The following is a 6,183-nucleotide window of genomic DNA, read 5'->3' as shown; positions in this document are numbered from 1 at the left end:
GTCCAAGCAACATCTCGAAGACTATATAGAAGTAAAAAATACTTATATTTTGATATGGAGGGAGTAGCATTCTAGCAACTACAGCAGAATGGTAAATCTCACGCGATACCGAAAATCACACGTTTTCTCCCTTAGGAACAGCCGGAAAAAAAAAGAGGATCCGGGAAATCCACCGACAACATACATGAAGAGAGAGAGAGAGAGTGTGTGTGCAGGCGAGCGGGCGGGGGAGCGGCGAGGGCGTGTCGGATCGTAGTTCCGTGAGCGGTGGCGGCGGAAACCTAAGGAGAATAAAATCAGATTTTTGAACCCCATATTTTAAAACTGGGTTGAATAAAATCATACAGATCATACGAATCAATGTTTGGTTGACGTGGTATCTTAGTTAAAAAATAAAAAAAATATGTAATACTCACATGTAAATGGACTTATACCACTCCCACCTATTCACTCTCTCCATCTCTCCCCCTCACTTTCTCTAGAGCCCGTTGGCGGGGAGAGGGCCGGCGGCCGGCGTAGGAGATGACTGAGTGGCACTGGAAAGTCTACAACAATAAGAGCGAGGGCTATGACGGTCCAGAGAAAAAGAAGAGGAAGGTGAGGGAACCGATTAAGCTCAAGCTCAGGCAATGTGGGCGACCGGGAGAGGTGAGGGAACCTCTATCGACGAATTGAAACTTTTTTTAAGTAAATTTCACAAAACTACGTATCACAAAACTTTGATCAAATTATCACAAAACTATATATTTAAGATGATGTATCACAAAACTACAGATTTAACACTAAATTTATCACAAAACAACAGATGTAAAGTGGAGTATCACAAAACTGCAGATTTAATAACAAAGTTATCACGAAACTATAGATTTTAGAGTTTAAGTCCTTCGCACTAGTGTTATGTTTGAGTTATAAACATGTAACTTTAGATTAAATTGTCACTAAACATATAGTTTTGTAATAATTTTGTTACTAAATATGTAGTTTTACGATACTCCACCTTAAAGATGTAGTTATGTGAGAAATTTAGTGTTAAGTATGTAGTTTTATAATATATCACACTAAATATGTAGTTTAGTGATAATTTGATAAAAATTCTGTAGTTTTGTGAAATTTACTTTTTTTACATGCTAACGAATTAAACCAGTTTATTTAGGTTGTGTTCGGGATTGAATGGAAACACACGGTGGTTTATTTTCATAATTAATTAAGTATTAGTTAAAAAATTAATATGATTTTTTAAGAATTTTTCGTATAAAAACTTTTTTAAAAAATACATTGTTTAGTAGTTTGGGAAGTGTGCGCACGAAAAACGAGGAGATTAGTTGGGAAAGGAGTGGGAACAACACAACCAAGACCCTATTTCTAGAGAAGCTAGGTTATCCATTCCGATTTCTAATTATTTTATAGATTCTATAATTATAAATTTTTAAAATCTGGTTGATAATCTGGGTTGTTTAGGGAAGCTGAGATTATCTGAGAAGCTGTGGCCGGTAGAAACTCCCCTAACATGGCTGGTAGAAACTAAGTAGTGCTGCTTTACAACCAGCGACAACAGTAGCTGAGATGTATCTACAGTAAAGTAGTAAAAAGAAATTCCCATATTTGCCGCGCCTGCACAGCCAAACCGGAATTACACAAAGGTAAGCAGGTGGGCCCATTCCCGCGTGCGCCGCGGTGAGCCGATGGCATCGCTGCCGCACGTTCGGATCTGAACGATCGAGAATTCAAATATATAGCCTCGACCGCTGGTGAGTTCTGACTTGTGAGAGAAGGGGGAGAGACGAGAGAGAGAGAGAAACCCCAGAAACCCCCACCACCTCGAGCGAATCGCTCGCAATCGTCACCGGCCACCTTCGTCGCTGCCATGGGAAAGTGAGTTCTCCTCCGGCTAATCTGCCTTCCTGGATTGGATCTCGTCTCGAAATGGTGTGTAGGTGTTGTTCTCCAGACCGGAGAGCGAGGTTGTTGATCGCTAGCTCGCGCGCGGTGGTATACGGTGGAGGTCGATCGGTGGGGGAGAGGAAGGAGGAGACGAGAGAGCGGTTAGGGGGAGGGGGGGGGGGGGGGCGGCGGTGAAGGCGATTGATTCCTCCGGAGACGAGGATCGATGGTGAGCGGCGCGCGCGGCCGGGGATGAACTCACCGGGGCGCGGCGCACCGAGATTGTTCGTGCATTAATTAATGTTGTGTGTCCGTGTGGGGAAACTAGGGCTTGGGGGGGATTGGCCGGTGAGGTGAGGGAGCACGGATAGGATCGTACACGATGTATATTTTTGGTCGTGTGCTTGCTTGGTGGCTAGATTTTATTTGATTTTTGATTTGTGGCTATGTGTGAATTTGGTTGTGGCATTCCGTACTGCTGGATTGTGGGCATTCCTTCCTGTAGAGTATTTACATCATTTGGTTAAGGGTGTGTTTAGTTCACGCTAAAATTGAAAGTTTGGTTGAAATTGGAACAATGTGACGGAAAAGTTGCAAGTTCGTGTGTGTAGGAAAGTTTTGATGTGATGGAAAAGTTAGAAGTTTGAAGAAAAATTTTGGAACTAAAACTTGGCCTAATTTGATTGCGTTCTTACCATGCGCATGTCCTCTACCGTACTGTTGATTGCGTTATTGCTTATCGATTAATGCCTATTGACTAGTATGTTTTTGCTTCATACATATATGCCTCCTGCTGTGGCCGAGAGCCGAGAGGACACATGTTTAAGGTTCTTTCACTCGTTAGTTTTCTCAGGATGAAAACAATGATGAATAATTGTGAAATCTAATCCTGAGATATCATAAAATCTGGTGCTAGCCTACTTATTAAAAAGCATTCACTCATGCTGCTTTCCAGCAATGTAACATAAGCATTAACTATACTGTTTTAGGTTCAATCTAGTGTGTCACAGAAAAAGTTAACATAAGCACAGATATAATTGCATGTTCAATAGAGCATGGGTGAAAAGAAGGTGACTAATTTCTAGAATGCAATCTTGCTTTCATGGCTAACTGCCCAATCTCATACTTTCTGGATGTAATTATACTTTTAGTAGCCATGTTATGCGTTGCTGGTCTTTTTTGATGTTTGCATTCTTTGCAGGTCAGCTGCACCAGGTAAATGTATTACTCCCAGGTTGTTTTCAACCCTTCTCAATTTGATTCCTCCTCTTAGTAAATGAATTACTCTTAGTTCGTTCTCAGCTCTTCTTTAGTAAATAAATTACTTAGGATAGTAGTACTCCTAATTGGTTTGTACACCTTCTCTTAGTAAATAAATTACTTAGAGTTAACGTATTGGTATCACCACAAGATTTCTCTTAGTAAATAAATTACTACTACACGGATGGTTTTCAACATAACATGATCTTGCCACAAAGTTTCTCGTAGTAATCAAGTCCACAAAATTTCTAGTATAGAACCGCAAAAGAGTCCACATTACCATGCATCAGCAAGCACAGATAGTGTTGGTTCTCTTTGATTCAGGCCCTGTTTAGTTCTCACGCAGAAACTTTTTACGCTATTATATCGAATGTTTGTACATATGCATGGAGTATTAAATGTAGAAAAAAAAATCAATCACACAGATTGCGTGTAAATTGCGAGACGAATCTTTTAAACCTAATTGCGCCATAATTTGACAGAGTGGTGCTATAGTAAACATTTGCTAATGACTGATTAATTAGGTTTAATAAATTCGTCTCGCGGTTTACAGGTGGAATATGCATTTTGTTTTATTATTAGACTACGTTTAATACTTCAAATGTGTGTCTATATATTCGATGTGGCACATAAAGCCAAAACTTTTTTTTTTACTAACTAAACAGGGCCTCAGTGCAGGACATGGGGGCAAAAAGTTGGAGGAAGGGAGGTGACCCGCGTCCGCACCAATTCCATGGGGTGCGGAGAAGAGGCACGGAACGCCGGCAGTTTCGGGAGAGGTGCCTGCAGGTTAAAGGTGAGCCCCACAGGTGGGCTCTTCCTGTTGGCGACACGAAAGAAGGAGGGACGTCAATTCGACTTAGAGGAAAAGGGAGGAGGCTAGCGGGCTTGAGGCCCACTAGGGAGGGACGAAGCCGGCCGGGAGAAGAGAGAAGGGGACGGGCCCAAGGGAGGCGAAGTGGACTTAGTCCAAATGGCCCAAATAGAAAGAAGGAGATTTTTATTTGTTTTTCAATTTAATTAATTGATTAAGTGATGTTTGTGCTTTTAAAAATACTTCTTGACCTCCAAAAATCCACGGGAAATTCTAGAGACTATTTTAGGGCATGGAGAATATTACAAAAATATTTCCAGCCATGATTTTAAAAGTAAATTTTATTTCCCTCATTAAATTCACCTGTTAAATTGCTTTTAATTTTAATTTAATTTCTAGAAAATAAATTATTAAATGATTTTTAATCCCGAACGAAAATTGGGGTGTGATGCTATGGCAGCAGCAGCCCATTCAATTCCCTGGTAATCCCTCTCAAAATATTTAGAGGCAAGCTAGGAATTGAGCAGGCAATTGAATTGATTAGACTTTAAGATCACCAGGTTATTATTCAGCAGCCCTTATCTATCATAACATGAACTGCGAAACAATGAGGACTGAATCTAAAGGTCGACTATAAACTGTGCATATCTACATTTGTGAAAAGTAAATTTCAAGATTTCACAACACTGAGCCACGTCATGTATTAATTCATAGCCATTGGATTAAGAAGCAAAGAAAAGGTGGAATGGATATTAACCGTCCGATGTAAAAGGAGGAAGTCGGTCAAACAATTCCACATCATTTTATCATCTGGAGTCCTCCACAGATAACAGATTAGCGGGAGAGAAAAAAGAATGAGGAACAGCTACAGCAATGGAAAGGAAAAGGAGGGCTGTGGAAGTGTAGAGGTACAATGGGGGAATGGGGATGTAATGACCTTTTTGCATTTTAGTCCTATAATAAAATATAATCTACAAACTAACCCCATAAGTTACAAAATGCATATATGTCAATGTTATTAAATAATTAGGCATATTCTAGAGATATAAATTAATACCTAAGACATTTAGTACAACATATTATTATAAGAAATTTGGTAGAATGCGCAGATACATACGCATAATATAGAAAAAAATGATAACATGATATATATGCATATAGGAAAATTTATAATTTTGTTTTTTACGATAAATTCCATAGGTTTAATGTAGCCAGAGTAAATAATTTATTATCATTATTCGATTCATTTATCATGGATCAAAATAAATTTCTCTGTGTCATATCTAGACTTCCTATCAAATAGGTTCTCCAAACATCTATTCAAGCATGTAAAATTTGCGTTGACGGTACAAGACCTTGGCAGGTGGGTGCGATTAGGTGCAAAAACTTGAAAACCGAGCGTAGCGGTACAAAAACTTGGCTAGGTGGGTGCGCTCATGATGCAAAAGTTGCCACGCCATTGTTCCACCTCAGCGAAAGTGCCACATTAGCATTGACCATCTCATTTTACAAAAAAAAGTCCATAGTAATTTTTATATTCCAGTTACTTCTTTTTCAAATTCATCTGTTTTCCCATTGTTTGGCAGAAAGATGGGAAAGATCTGGAGGAAGCCGCGGAGACGGCGGTGGTCGTGGCAGCGGCAGCGCGGCTAGTAAACAACTGGCGATGGATCCTTGAAGAGGGACAACGGTTGGGACACGCAGCGGGGACCGGCGCATCCGCCTCGCCGCGCACACTGGCACACTGCCATTCGGTTCTACGACCAGCCCCGCAAGGTCGTCGACTGGCTCATGTGCAACGCCAAGGCCGCCATCGACGAGCTCCCCGATCGACTGCGCTGAGGCCCCACCACCACCCGACGTGGCGTCGACGGAGCAGCCAGAGGCCACCGAGCAGGCGACCTCGACGTCCTACGGATTCGGCAACACCGGCAGCGCCATGACCAGCTCCGCGTCCGCTGCTGGCTCATTCCTTCCACATTCGCTGGGCGCAGATCGAGTCTCTGACAACGTCAAGTCCCTGTTCCCCTCCTCGTCCACAGCCAGCGGCGCCGCCTCCGCCGGACACGACGAGTGCAGGGGATCCCCGCCGGACCTCCTATCGCGCACGACAAGCAACCAGCAGCTGCAGGAGCTATGCCTCACCCTACTTGTCGAAACTAGATTTCGGCAATAATAAAAGGGGGTGGCTATCAAGCTTGGAAAGTGTATGGGTTCGGAGACAAAAG

The 6,183-nt window shown here is 42.0% G+C and overlaps 1 long non-coding RNA gene across 1 annotated transcript; it reads left to right on the top strand.

Annotated features, from left to right (window-relative positions):
* Positions 1–1,782: 1,782 nt before the first annotated feature.
* Positions 1,783–4,313, top strand: LOC107281742 (uncharacterized). Its single transcript, XR_001547506.3, has 3 exons — positions 1,783–1,872; positions 3,083–3,115; positions 3,820–4,313. It is a non-coding gene; the product is annotated as an uncharacterized lncRNA (long non-coding RNA).
* The last annotated feature ends 1,870 nt before the right edge of the window (positions 4,314–6,183 follow it).

This window comes from Oryza sativa, chromosome 7 (genome assembly GCF_034140825.1).
Source record: "Oryza sativa Japonica Group chromosome 7, ASM3414082v1".
Taxonomy (NCBI): Eukaryota; Viridiplantae; Streptophyta; class Magnoliopsida; order Poales; family Poaceae; genus Oryza; species Oryza sativa.
The sequence above is the reverse complement of the archived record's forward strand: the minus strand, read 5'-3'. Positions and strand labels throughout refer to the sequence as shown.